At 40.3% G+C, this 14,553-nt stretch overlaps 1 pseudogene; it reads right to left on the bottom strand.

Moving 5' to 3' along the window:
- Nucleotides 1-14,553, bottom strand: part of LOC126232137 (protein DEK-like) — a 33,885-nt pseudogene extending 19,332 nt beyond the window's left edge.

Raw genomic sequence — 14,553 nt, 5'->3', positions numbered from 1 at the left:
TCATCAACAAAGAAAATGACAAACAATAGTTTTACATAAATACATGCACAAATAGAATTCTGGAAATACACAAATATACAGAAACAGTGAAGCACGTCACATCATTATCAAAGAGAATGTCAAACAATACTTTTACGTGAATACATACACAAATATTTTCTTAAGGCTACCCTGAAAAATAAGTACAAAATGTTTACACAATGATAGATATCAGAAAGTGATAGTTTTTTGGATGGACTTGTTCAGTGTTCACTACATTATGCACCTTTTTTTATCAAGAGTCACACACTGATTCGGATTTCACAACACACTTTCTTCTTCATTTGTGTACAGGGATGGAATCAACAGATTTTTTTGTGAGGTTTAGGACGTAAAGATTATTTGAGATCATGTTGCCTTTAGAAGTCAGTCTTTGGACCCTCAGCCCATTGTTGATTCCGTCAGGTTACCAGCCTCTCGCTGAGTTGATGACGTGCTGCCGGACGAGGAGGTCATGTTAGACGTGTCTGAAAAAGTTATTTGTAAAATGAAGAAGTGACTGTTATTTCACGTTCGGTTTATATCGCCGTGCAAGCAGATGTAGTTACGGACAGTTCTGTGAAAATTTGGGAGATTGTGGAGTGTTGTAGAGAAAACCATGTGTGTAACTATTGGCTTCTGTGAAGAATTCTGCGTGGCGTGTTCAGTATGCATTTACAGAACATTTTTTGACGAGCATCTTCCTTTGAAGAATCCACTGAAAAGGACCGAATGTGAAACTCATTTCATAGCACAGCATAGACTGTATTAATCTCGTAATATTTCTTGAGTGTGACATAAGCTGCATGAACTAGTAGTGGATGTAATATCGACGTAAATGTGGGCTTGTTGACACCATAACTAAAATTAAAAAAAAAAAAAAACATTATTATCGATAAGCAGAGATTTCCACTTTTGCCCGTTATTACTAGAAATTTACGGGTTTATTTTGTTACTTGAGTTACGCGGACTTTGCAATCGTAAGTATCAACAATGGTTTTGTTCAATGCTACTTTTAACATCATCTACATAGTACCTACGAATGCAGAGCAATGGATGGTGAATGAACGCTGTACTCAGGTATGTGTACATTAATTTGCAGCTTGCTTCACTCAGTGCGAGCGAGTCTTTTTAAAATCTGCTACGGTGCACCACATCTTTACAACATTTTTGCAGTACCACATGTTTCTCAATTTTACTTTATTCCTTCGTGGACAGATAACACATCTTACGCTCTGAACACCTTGCAAAATTGTACACTCATTTTGTTGTTAACATAGTTATAGTCTACACAAAGAAGCATACCCTTATTTTCTTACACATGACATCCTGCCCTTTTATGTACTGTAGTACCTCTTTGAACCTGATAATATAGTAGAAAATTTGATAAAGTTACAAATAACTTTGTAAGTAGGCTGTTTAGGTTTTCTTATTGGTAACGCCACGTAGCGCTCTGTATGAAAATCACTGGCTGTGCTGTGTGCAGTCTGTGGCTAGTTTGCATTGTTGTCTGCCATTGTAGTGTTGGGCAGCTGGATGTTAACAGCGCGTAGCGTTGCGCAGTTGGAGGTGAGCCGCCATCAGTGGTGGATGTGGGGAGATGGCGGAGTTTTGAAATTTGTAACACTGCATGTCATGAACTGCTATAAATATCAACACTATTAAGGTAAATACATTGTTTGTTCTCTACTAAAATCTTTCATTTCCTAGCTATGCCTATCATTAGTTAGTGCCTTCCGTAGTTTGAATCTTTTATTTAGCTGGCAGTAGTGGCGCTCGCTGTTTGGCAGTAGTTCGAGTAACGAAGATTTTTGGTGAGGTAAGTGATTTGTGAAAGGTATAGGTTAATGTTAGTCAGGGCCATTCTTTTGTAGGGATTTTTGAAAGTCAGATTGCGTTGCGCTAAAAATATTGTGTGTCAGGTTAAGCACAGTCTTGTATAATTTTTCTAAGGGGACGTTTCATATGTCGACCCTTAGCCGAGGATACCTCACTGGAATCTTCTGATTTTTTCTTGTAGTTTGTGTAATTAGTGTAGCTATTGTTTATTGCTACCACGTAATCATAGAGAGAATTTCCTTTGTAGTTGTAGTTTTTCATTGTTGTACAGTAAAACAGTTGTGGCATCCATGTAGATTTGCACCAAGTATTTCGCAGCTGCAATTAACTAGATATTATTTTCAGTACTATGTTAATGTGTTCTCTTATTTTTGCTCTTCAAATTATGCTTTTCTGTGTTGTCGTGTGAAATATTGTGACAATAATGGTGTGTGAAAAACGTAATACTAGGCTCCAAAGTAAACTGAGAAATAACAGTGAAGACGAAAGCAGTGTGTTAGCACCACCATGTAATGAATTAACTAATATTCAAAGTAGTAATTTGGTAACTGTGCATAGGGAAATGGAGCGGGCGGCAAATAATGGTGTAGACAGTGAAACAGGTAGTGAAGAGGGAAGCATTATCGATCGATCGGTCGGCAACAGCTCGCCTTAGGAATCGGGAATGACAGAACACAATATTGCAAATACTGTAGACTCAGGTTTTGGGTTCTCATCGTTTTCTCAAATGAGTCAAGACACATTTTCCGCTTGGCAAAGTGGGAATGTTGCCGGTGCAAATTCACTGCCGAAAAGCACTGAGGAACATGTTTCAGACACCAGTGTACTCTTATTACAATTAATGCAACAAATGGGACAAAAGCTTCAAAAGTTAGACACAATGGAACAAAATCTTCAAAAGTTAGACACAATGGAACAACACCAGAGACAAACACAGCAACAGTTAGACACAATGGAACAAAATCAGAGACAAACACAGCAAAAGCTTCAAAAGTTAGACACGATGGAACAAAATCAGAGACAAACACAGCAACAGCTTCAAAAGTTAGACTTATTGGAACAAACTCTTGAACAAACACGTGAAGATTTAACTACTGAGTTACATAACATTGAATCGAAATGTCAAAAAGCCTGTAATGTAAAAACACAAATTTGTGAGCATTTTCAACCTATTTTTTCGCGGCATGAAAATGCATTACAGAATCACGAAGCAGCCATAAAAGAACTGCAAATTATTGTTCATGAAAATCATGAGACGTTGCAAGCTAAAATTGACTCAGTTGCATCTACCGATACAGTTACGCAACTTGCAAAAACTCAGGAAAACTTAAAGGACACAGTAGATACGATTTCAACACAAATGGACACTCTGAAACTTGGTTCAGAAAAACATACAGAGGAAATAATTTCACTATCGGATAAGGTAGCCGAACTTTCAGATCAGTTCACTAACTTATCTAGAAGGTAGATGATGATCTGAATGACACAACACCTGTAGCCTTCACTGACACTGAAGAGTATGAAGAAATTAGAAAATTCAAACAAAATCAAAATCAAATCAATACACAGTACAAAAGAGAAATCCAGGAAGTGCAAGATCAGTTGGTACAAGTAATACAAAAACTACAAATTTCAGAGGACACTCGCGCTCCAACACGGGAAGAGGGACACAAGAATACGGAAAGGACGCAAAATAATAACACAGGGCATTTCGGAAGTTATGAAAGAAATTGGCAATGTGCACCGAATTTTGAAATGGAACCGCCGAAACGACGTAACAATGACCGATATGCGACTCGCCAACATGATGACTTCGACTATAAGCTGTTCATTGTTGTTGTGGTCTTCAGTCCTGAGACTGGTTTGATGCAGCTCTCCATGATACTCTATCCTGTGCAAGCTTCTTCATCTCCCAGTACCTACTGCAACCTACATCCTTCTGAATCTGCTTAGTGTATTGATCTCTTGGTCTCCCTCTACGATTTTTACCCTCCACGCTGCCCTCCAATGCTAAAGTTGTGACCTTGATGCCTCAAGACATGTCCTACCAACCGATCCCTTCTTTTAGTCAAGTTGTGCCACAAACTTCTCTTCTCCCCAATCCTATTCAATACCTCCTCATTAGTTACGTGATCTACCCACCTTATCTTCAGCATTCTTCTGTAGCACCACATTTCGAAAGCTTCTATTCTCTTCTTGTCCAAACTAGTTATCGTCCATGTCTCACTTCCATACATGGCTACACTCCATACAAATACTTTCAGAAACGACTTCCTGACACCTAAATCTATACTCGATGTTAACAAATTTCTCTTCTTGAGAAACGCTTTCCTTGCCATTGCCAGTCTACATCTCTCTACTTCGACCATCATCGGTTATTTTACTCCCTAAATAGCAAAACTCCTTTACTACTTTAAGTGTCTCATTTCCTAATCTAATTCCCTCAGCATCACCCGACTTAATTTGACTACATTCCATTATCCTCGTTTTGCTTTTGTTGATGTTCATCTTATATCCTCCTTTCAAGACATTGTCCATTCCGTTCAACTGCTCTTCCAAGTCCTTTGCTGTCTCTGACAGAATTACAATGTCATCGGCGAACCTCAAAGTTTTTACTTCTTCTCCATGAATTTTAATACCTACTCCGAACTTTTCTTTTGTTTCCTTTACTGCTTGCTCAATATACAGATTGAATAACATCGGGGAGAGGCTACAACCCTGTCTCACTCCTTTCCCAACCACTGCTTCCCTTTCATGCCCCTCGACTCTCATAACTGCCATCTGGTTTCTGTACAAATTGTAAATAGCCTTTCGCTCCCTGTATTTTACCCCTGCCACCTTCAGAATTTGAAAGAGAGTATTCCAGTCAACATTGTCAAAAGCTTTCTCTAAGTCTACAAATGCTAGAAACGTAGGTTTGCCTTTTCTTAATCTTTCTTCCAAGATAAGTCGTAAGGTCAGTATTGCCTCACGTGTTCCAACATTCCTACGGAATCCAAACTGATCTTCCCCGAGGTCGGCTTCTACCAGTTTTTCCATTCGTCTGTAAAGAATTCGCGTTAGTATTTTGCAGCTGTGACTTATTAAACTGATAGTTCGGTAATTTTCACATCTGTCAACACCTGCTTTCTTTGGGATTGGAATTATTATATTCTTCTTGAAGTCTGAGGGTATTTCACCTGTCTCATACATCGTGCTCACTAGATGGTAGAGTTTTGTCATGACTGGCTCTCCCGAGGCCATCAGTAGTTCTAGTGGAATGTTGTCTACTCCCGGGGCCTTGTTTCGACTCAGGTCTTTCAGTGCTCTGTCAAACTCTTCACGCAGTACCTTATCTCCCATTTCATCTTCATCTACATCCTCTTCCATTTCCATAATATTGTCCTCGAGTACATCTCCCTTGTATAAACCCTCTATATACTCCTTCCACCTTTCTGCCTTCCCTTCTTTGCTTAGAACTGGGTTGCCATCTGAGCTCTTGATATTCATACAAGTGGTTCTCTTCTCTCCAAAGGTCTCTCTAATTTTTCTGTAGGCAGTATCTATCTTACCCCTAGTGAGACAAGCCTCTACATCCTTACATTTGTCCTCTAGCCATCCCTGCTTAGCCATTTTGCACTTCCTGTCGATTTCATTTTTGAGACGTTTGTATTCCTTTTTGCCTGCTTCATTTACTGCATTTTTATATTTTCTCCTTTCATCAATTAAATTCAATATTTCTTCTGTTACCCAAGGATTTCTATTAGCCCTCGTCTTTTTACCTACTTGATCGTCTGCTGCCTTCACCACTTCATCCCTCAGAGCTACCCATTCTTCTTCTACTGTATTTCTTTCCCCCATTCCTGTCAATTGTCCCCTTATGCTCTCCCTGAAACTCCCTACAACCTCTGGTTCTTTCAGTTTATCCAGGTCCCATCTCCTTAAATTCCCACCTTTTTGCAGTTTCTTCAGTTTCAATCTGCAGTTCATAACCAATAGATTGTGGTCAGAATCCACATCTGCCCCAGGAAATGTCTTACAATTTAAAACCTGGTTCCTAAATCTCTGTCTAACCATTATATAATCTATCTGAAACCTGTCAGTATCTCCTGGCTTCTTCCATGTATACAGCCTCCTTTCATGATTCTTGAACCAAGTGTTAGCTATGATTAAGTTATGCTCTGTGCAAAATTCTACAAGGCGGCTTCCTCTTTCATTCCTTCCCCCCAATCCATATTCACCTACTATGTTTCCTTCTCTCCCTTTTCCTACTGACGAATTCCAGTCACCCATGACTATTAAATTTTCGTCTCCCTTCACTACCTGAATAATTTCTTTTATCTCGTCATACATTTCATCTATTTCTTCATCATCTGCAGAGCTAGTTGGCATATAAACTTGTACTACTGTAGTAGGCATGGGCTTTGTGTCTATCTTGGCCACAATAATGCGTTCACTATGCTGTTTGTAGTAGCTAACCCGCACTCCTATTTTTTTATTCATTATTAAACCTACTCCTGCATTACCCCTATTTGATTTTGTATTTATAACCCTGTAATCACCTGACCAAAAGTCTTGTTCCTCCTGCCACCGAACTTCACTAATTCCCACTATATCTAACTTTAACCTATCCATTTCCCTTTTTAAATTTTCTAACCTACCTGCCCGATTAAGGGATCTGACATTCCACGCTCCGATCCGTAGAATGCCAGTTTTCTTTCTCCTGATAACGACGTCCTCTTGAGTAGTCCCCGCCTGGAGATCCGAATGGGGGACTATTTTACCTCCGGAATATTTTACCCAAGAGGACGCCATCATCATTTAATCATACAGTAGAGCTGCATGTCCTCAGGAAAAATTACGGCTGTAGTTTCCCCTTGCTTTCAGCCGTTCGCAGTACCAGCACAGCAAGGCCGTTTTGGTTAATGTTACAAGGCCAGATCAGTCAATCATCCAGACTGTTGCCCCTGCAACTACTGAAAAGGCTGCTGCCCCTCTTCAGGCACCACATGTTTGTCTGGCCTCTCAACAGATACCCCTCCGTTGTGGTTGCACCTACGGTACGGCCATCTGTATCGCTGAGGCACGCAAGCCTCCCCACCAACGGCAAGGTCCATGGTTCATGGCTGTTCATTACTACACGTAAATTCAAAACATTTAAGAATTCTGGCAACGACATTCATCCACAAGCATGGCTCCATCAATTCTCTCGTTGTTTTCCTCCCAACTGGTCGTTAGAACACAGATTAGAATTTATGTGTGACTATTTAGAGAATGAACCAGCTGTAAGAATGCGATCGGTCATTCACGATTGTCACAGTGAAGGAGAATTTTACCATGCCTTCCTCTCAACATAATGGTCTCAAACTACACAAGACCGAGTAAAACATAGCATCATGATGATGAAACACTTTGAACAATCTGAATTTTCCAGTCTTGTCAAATATTTTGAAGACATGTTGCATAAGAATCAGTATCTTTCAAACCCATACAGCCCCTCAGAACTCATCCGCATTTGCTTAATCAAATTGCCTGAACTTTTACGACATATTATTTTAGCAGGACGTTGCAAAGACGACATTGAAGCTTTTCAGGGACTGTTACAAGAACTGGAAATTGACACTGACAATCGCGGAACGCGAAAACAGGAGCACAACAATTACAGGTCACATCTGTCACAATTCCGCGATGAAAGAAATAATAACTGGACACGACGAGGCTATTCTCACAACACAAATCGTGACCACAACAGACACCACCCGTATGACAACTACTAGCAGAGTAATAATTACAGAGAAAGTTCGTATTTCCGTCGTAATGAATATGACAGAGACAATCATAGAAATAGACAATATGGTAACCAGAACTATTATTATCAAGGGAGACAGAATAATTTCAGACGCAACAGTTCAGCGCGCAGTTACGATTCAGGGAGAATTTCTCCACCACGTGACCGACAAGAAAGAAACTGTGGAATCTACCGACATGACGACAGACGATATAATCATAACGACAGACCTGAATTTTATCAGAACTGGCGAGCTTCAAACAGGGCAGGGCCTTCTCGTCAAGGTGAATTTGTAGAAGTTAGGTATCCTAATCCCAATAAAGACGCGCGCCAACAAAGAGACAGACAATGACTCGCACAGCAGGCAGCTGCGTGCGCCAGCTGGCTCAGGGAAAAATAACATAGACGCTAACCTTGAGAAAAATTCCAGTATTCTTTACCGACGTAAACCATTTGATAATTGCATTAAAGTTGAAACTCTGCGTACTAGAAGGAGCAAAGGGTTACACCATATTTCACATGTAAAACCATTTATTGAGAGATAATCTGCTTTTTAACTTAGTCTTTGGTATAAAATTTTTCATTTCACATTACTAGTACTCTTTTTCAATCTTAGAAACTGTTAACATGCAACTATGTTTTAAAGTTAACTATCCAGTCAAGAACCAAGAGAACGTATTTAAACAGAAATTACGAATGCATTGTTATTGTGAACAGACGACACAGTGTTATTGTGTGTGTACATTCTTGCTTGTTAGTTCCACGATTATGTAACGACTATAAGGCTCACATACTTAGAACATTTATCAGTACTGCTAATGAGATTTTAATGCAAAATTTTGGTTTACTTGAAAATACATTCTGGATTTAAAGTACTTTCTGTGAGATACCAGATGACACAGTGGTTAGTTTATGTGACAGCTACACGATTTTATCACGACGCTACTAATGTGTGACAATTTACAATGTTGCTTTTGCGGTGTATCTGTTTTATATCTGCACAGTTTTTCTGAATTATTCTGGAAAGTAAAACATGTTTTAGTAGTACCTTTTGTGGTATAGCTACAATGAGATAGCCTTTTTCGTATCATAACAATACGTTACATTATAGTACTTTCTTGATCATGGTAAGGTACGTAATAACTACGATATCTATACGCAAAGCATTTCACTTTCGTTTATGATAAGGTAAATACATTGACTTCAGCAGAACTTTGCTTACAGAGGACGATAACTAGGACAGTTCCACAGAATTATCTTAAAGCAAGACGCACATTCAGCGCTACAGGAGACGCATTTGAGTGATTAATTTTGTACCTAAACCATCTATTTTTCAAGATTTTTGAATTACAATGAAAGTTTTCGATGATACATTTCATTCCATTTCTGTAATCTGTAACACCTGAGGGTATAATTACATTAATCCTCAGGGGGGTACACACCTACTTTGTGTACCATGTGTCTGGCAAGCACAAGGAGCCCTAGCTAATATGGTATTTGCTTATACAACTTTACACATCGGTACCATATTTCTCTAACACAGAATTACACAGCTATCTGATTACTTAACTGAGAGAGACAAACATTTTTTTTACTATGTCAGTGACGGATGTTTACGCAATTACACAGTTGGATAACTTCACACTTATGAAATTGTATTTCGTGTGTACTTTGTGAACTGTTCATATTTTTTTGGAACCATTGTGATACTATGAGAGCTTTGAATGATATATTTGGTATGGGATCATGATTTATAAAGTACGTTTGAGGTAGATGACACTAATGAAATGAGCAGAGAATTTTGTTTTGGGTTTTGAGATTATTGGAGGAAGTTATGACGATTTTAAGAATTGACTGAGATGTTATGATATTTTTACGACGACGATATGTATTATGCTGTGGAGGTATGTCTATGATCAATAAGCTGAGAATCGTACTTTAAAGAGTTATGAAATTACACATGCGTGAATGTATCACAATGCCGCAAAAATTTTTTTGGACTCTGTTATATTGATAGGATTTTGTTTTTACACATTTGCAACGCAAATTCTCGACCTGTGAAATTTTTTATATGAGACTGTCACAGTAGTGCAAACTGCTGCCGTAAATATTTCGGTAAGAAAGTTGAGTGACCTGCACATAATAATGCGTCATGGCCGCACAGCTGTGCCACCTGCCTGGAGAAAAAGCCATTAGTGTGTGCGTTTCAGCGGCACAGGTAAAAAAAAAAGGAGGCCATTATCCTCGCTATTGACATTTCTTTGTAGAAAGCATCGCAAATACGACACGCTCAAACTTGAAAACATGATTATACTGTGGAACTCTTAATTTATGATATTTACTAAAATGCCTAATGAAATAATGAGAAACATTTTACATCTATTGTCTTGCTAGTTGAGAGTTTGTTCATTTTGTTTAAAATCTAGTTTCTAGCTGCACTGCAGCATTGGTTACAATAAAATTTAATGGATGTACTAATATAGATGTTTTATGCCTACAGATCCAGTAAATAATAACTTTATGCTTTAAAAAAAGGGAAATGAAGGAGCACAAAAAGACATTTCCCTTCACAGGACTTGCATACATAATTTTCTTTTCCACTACTTGGTAATATTTCTCGTAGAATTAGTTGTGGTGCACCACTTTAATTACATAGACATTAAGATGTGAATAGACATTTCCCTTGACTGCATTGTTGTCTTTAGTGTAATATTTTTTTCTGCTTGAGCTTTGTCATGTTTAGATATAAGCTGCTGTTTGCCAGGCATAATGTTACTGCATTTGACTTTGTATTACGCTGTTAAGCCGGTTTTACTACGCATTTATTTTTCTTGTTTGCTGCACAGTGCCTTATATTAGTTGTAATATTGCAATTGCTTTGCCAATTTGAATTTTTTGTCATTGATGTTTGTGTTACTTGTTTTGTGCTGCTGCATTGCCTCGTCCCTTAGTATATATATCTGAGCTCAGTAGATTTAAGTTAGCTTAAGAGGGGGTAGACTATATAAGAGAACGAGTTGTGATGAGTTGGGAGAAATGCATTGAGAAGCTATAAGAATATGGTTTACCAAACAAAGTATTTTGAAAGAGGATATGAACAAAAAAGTAGGTTTTAGAGACAACAAGTTTAGGTAGGATTTTCTTGGAAGTAATGGAAAATAAATAATGAGGTAAGAAATATGTGAACATATAAATACAGAAAGCATGCTTGGACAGGATTTTTTTGGTGGAAACAAATGTTGAAATAAGACGAAAGATCTATGGAATGAAGTTTTGGGTTGGACTGCAGTACCAATGTCACACTGAAAACGAACCCTGCCTTTCCTTTTGTATTATTCTGCTATGTGTGTATGTACCATTGTGTATTTGTCTTTTTCCTGTCTTTAAGTGTTTAGCTAATAAGATTTATGTTGTATAATTTTTCAAATACTATCTTATTTACCTTGTAAAGATGCTTAGACATTATTTATTCTGTTTTGTTTTAATGCTCATATGTGAAGTTGATGTTTCAAAAGTTATTCTGATCTTTTATATATTTACTTACGTCATAATTCCTGTAACACTGATGTATATGTCTATTTCTATTCTTTTGTAAAGCCTGTTTTACTACAAATGTTATCTGTATTGTTATGTTCTTTAATGATGTATTTTGTACCTTTGTAATTGTATTCTTATGTTATACAATTGTAATTGACACCAGTTCATCAAATTAAGTAACTTGTAAGTTCCATTTCACTGCACACGTTTCTGTTGGTCATAGTATATGGACAATATGTGAGAAGTAGGGACTGTTAGTGTTTGCACGTGTGTTAAAAATTCAGCAAGGGACTGGATAACAGCATTGCTGGTTCTAAGGACAATTTCAAAAACTTTGTGAGTGCACAATTGGTGGTTATGGACTTGCTATATTCTCCGCAAGACTCTTTGATGGTGATTGTGCACCTGCACAGTTGCAACAGATGGCTGCTGGCCGTCTCTACAAGGCCTACAGTGGGTCTGCATCTTTGATGGCCCACCATTACCATTATTTCTACAAGGACTGCAGTGGGTCTGCATCTCTGGTGGCCCACCAATACCACAATCTCTACCAGGACTACAGTGGGTCTACTCTGTGATGACCTACCTACCAATGTTCTTCAAAACGTCGACTGACTCTGCTGTGGGTTTGCTCTGTTGTGGCCCATTACCTGTCAGCATGTCAAGAGTCAGCACTGTCTTTCCGTTGGAAGGACAACACTACTTCTTCAAGACTGCATGGAAATCCACTACTTCCGTATGCATTGTCTTTTACTGCTCAGACTTTGAGAAAGAAAACTGCAATTTTACTGTGATGAATGATCAGGACTGTCTTTATGGACTGTGAGAAAATTTTAGCTTTTGACCAACATTGTATTAATAAGTGTGTGCATCTGATATCTTTCTTACTACAATTATGAAAAAATTTTTCAATTCTGTATTAACCAGTGCCCAAAACAATTTGTAAATTTTTTTGTGGGGAGCATGGGTGCTATGTAAGTAGGCTGTCTAGGTTTTCTTATTGGTAACGCCACGTAGCGCTCTTTATGAAAATCACTGGCTGTGCTGTGTGCAGTCTGTGGCTAGTTTGCATTGTTGTCTGCCATTGTAGTAATGGGCAGCTGGATGTTAACAGCGCGTAGCGTTGCGCAGTTGGAGGTGAGCCGCCATCAGTGGTGGATGTGGGGAGAGAGATGGCGGAGTTTTGAAATTTGTAACACTGCATGTCATGAACTGCTATAAATATCAACACTATTAAATACATTGTTTGTTCTCTACTAAAATCTTTCATTTCGTAACTATGCCTATCAGTAGTTAGTGCCTTCTATAGTTTGAAACTTTTATTTAGCTGGCAGTAGTGGCGCTCGCTGTTTTGCAGTAGTTCGAGTAACGAAGATTTTTGGTGAGGTAAGTGATTTGTGAAAGGCATAGGTTAATGTTAGTCAGGGCCGTTCTTTTGTAGGGATTTTTGAAAGTCAGATTGCGTTGCGCTAAAAATATTGTGTGTCAGGTTAAGCACAGTCTCGTATAATTATTCAAAGGGGACGTTTCAACTTCAGTGTAATACTTAACTTAATTGCTAACTACACTCCTGGAAATTGAAATAAGAACACCGTGAATTCATTGTCCCAGGAAGGGGAAACTTTATTCACACATTCCTGGGGTCAGATACATCACATGATCACACTGACAGAACCACAGGCACATAGACACAGGCAACAGAGCATGCACAATGTCGGCACTAGTACAGTGTATATCCACCTTTCGCAGCAATGCAGGCTGCTATTCTCCCATGGAGACGATCGTAGAGATGCTGGATGTAGTCCTGTGGAACGGCTTGCCATGCCATTTCCACCTGGCGCCTCAGTTGGACCTGCGTTCGTGCTGGACGTGCAGACCGCGTGAGACGACGCTTCATCCAGTCCCAAACATGCTCAATGGGGGACAGATCCGGAGATCTTGCTGGCCAGGGTAGTTGACTTACACCTTCTAGAGCACTTTGGGTGGCACGGGATACATGCGGACGTGCATTGTCCTGTTGGAACAGCAAGTTCCCTTGCCGGTCTAGGAATGGTAGAACGATGGGTTCGATGACGGTTTGGATGTACCGTGCACTATTCAGTGTCCCCTCGACGATCACCAGTGGTGTACGGCCAGTGTAGGAGATCGCTCCCCACACCATGATGCCGGGTGTTGGCCCTGTGTGCCTCGGTCGTATGCAGTCCTGATTGTGGCGCTCACCTGCACGGCGCCAAACACGCATACGACCATCATTGGCACCAAGGCAGAAGCGACTCTCATCGCTGAAGACGACACGTCTCCATTCGTCCCTCCATTCACGCCTGTCGCGACACCACTGGAGGCGGGCTGCACGATGTTGGGGCGTGAGCGGAAGACGGCCTAACGGTGTGAGGGACCGTAGCCCAGCTTCATGGAGACGGTTGCGAATGTTCCTCGCCGATACCCCAGGAGCAACAGTGTCCCTAATATGCTGGGAAGTGGCGGTGCGGTCCCCTACGGCACTGCGTAGGATCCTACGGTCTTGGCGCGCATCTGTGCGTCGCTGCGGTCCGGTCCCAGGTCGACGGGCACGTGCACCTTCCGCCGACCACTGGCGACAACATCGATGTACTGTGGAGGCCTCACGTGTTGAGCAATTCGGCGGTACGTCCACCCGGCCTTCTGCATGCCCACTATACGCCCTCGCTCAAAGTCCGTCAACTGCACATACGGTTCACGTCCACGCTGTCGCGGCATGCTACCAGTGTTAAAGACTGCGATGGAGCTCCGTATGCCACGGCAAACTGGCTGACACTGACGGCGGCGGTGCACAAATGCTGCGCAGCTAGCGCCATTCGACGGCCAACACCGCGGGTCCTGGTGTGTCCGCTGTGCCGTGCGTGTGATCATTGCTTGTACAGCCCTCTCGCAGTGTCTGGAGCAAGTATGGTGGGTCTGACACACCGGTGTCAATGTGTTCTTTTTTCCATTTCCAGGAGTGTATATACAATACTATACGTTTGCCATAAAAGATCCCTTCAGTTCTCCCTACTTACTTCATAAATGGCTTGCGATGGCTCACATGATGGAGTTCCAAAGACTTTCCAGATTTCACAGACTTAATTTCAACCGCATTTGCATGTGCTAGTCTTCTTATTCGTACAGGGCCGCTGTATCTGTTGAAGAACTTTTGACATATGTTTGTTGGACAACCTATACCATTTAACTAAGGCCTTTTGTCCAACTGCAAATTCCCTTACATGCGCCTTTTGGTCTGTGCACACCTTGCGCTTCTCTCCAGCGACCTGAATATTGAGCAAAGCCTCCTCCACTGTGACTTGTCGGCGCGTCCTTTGTGGAAAATCGATCAGTCCGCGAATTTTATCTGGAAGGTCCCTATTCTTCAGAACCAT

Source organism: Schistocerca nitens, unplaced genomic scaffold, assembly GCF_023898315.1.
Source record: "Schistocerca nitens isolate TAMUIC-IGC-003100 unplaced genomic scaffold, iqSchNite1.1 HiC_scaffold_450, whole genome shotgun sequence".
Lineage (NCBI taxonomy): Eukaryota > Metazoa > Arthropoda > Insecta > Orthoptera > Acrididae > Schistocerca > Schistocerca nitens.
The sequence above is the reverse complement of the archived record's forward strand: the minus strand, read 5'-3'. Positions and strand labels throughout refer to the sequence as shown.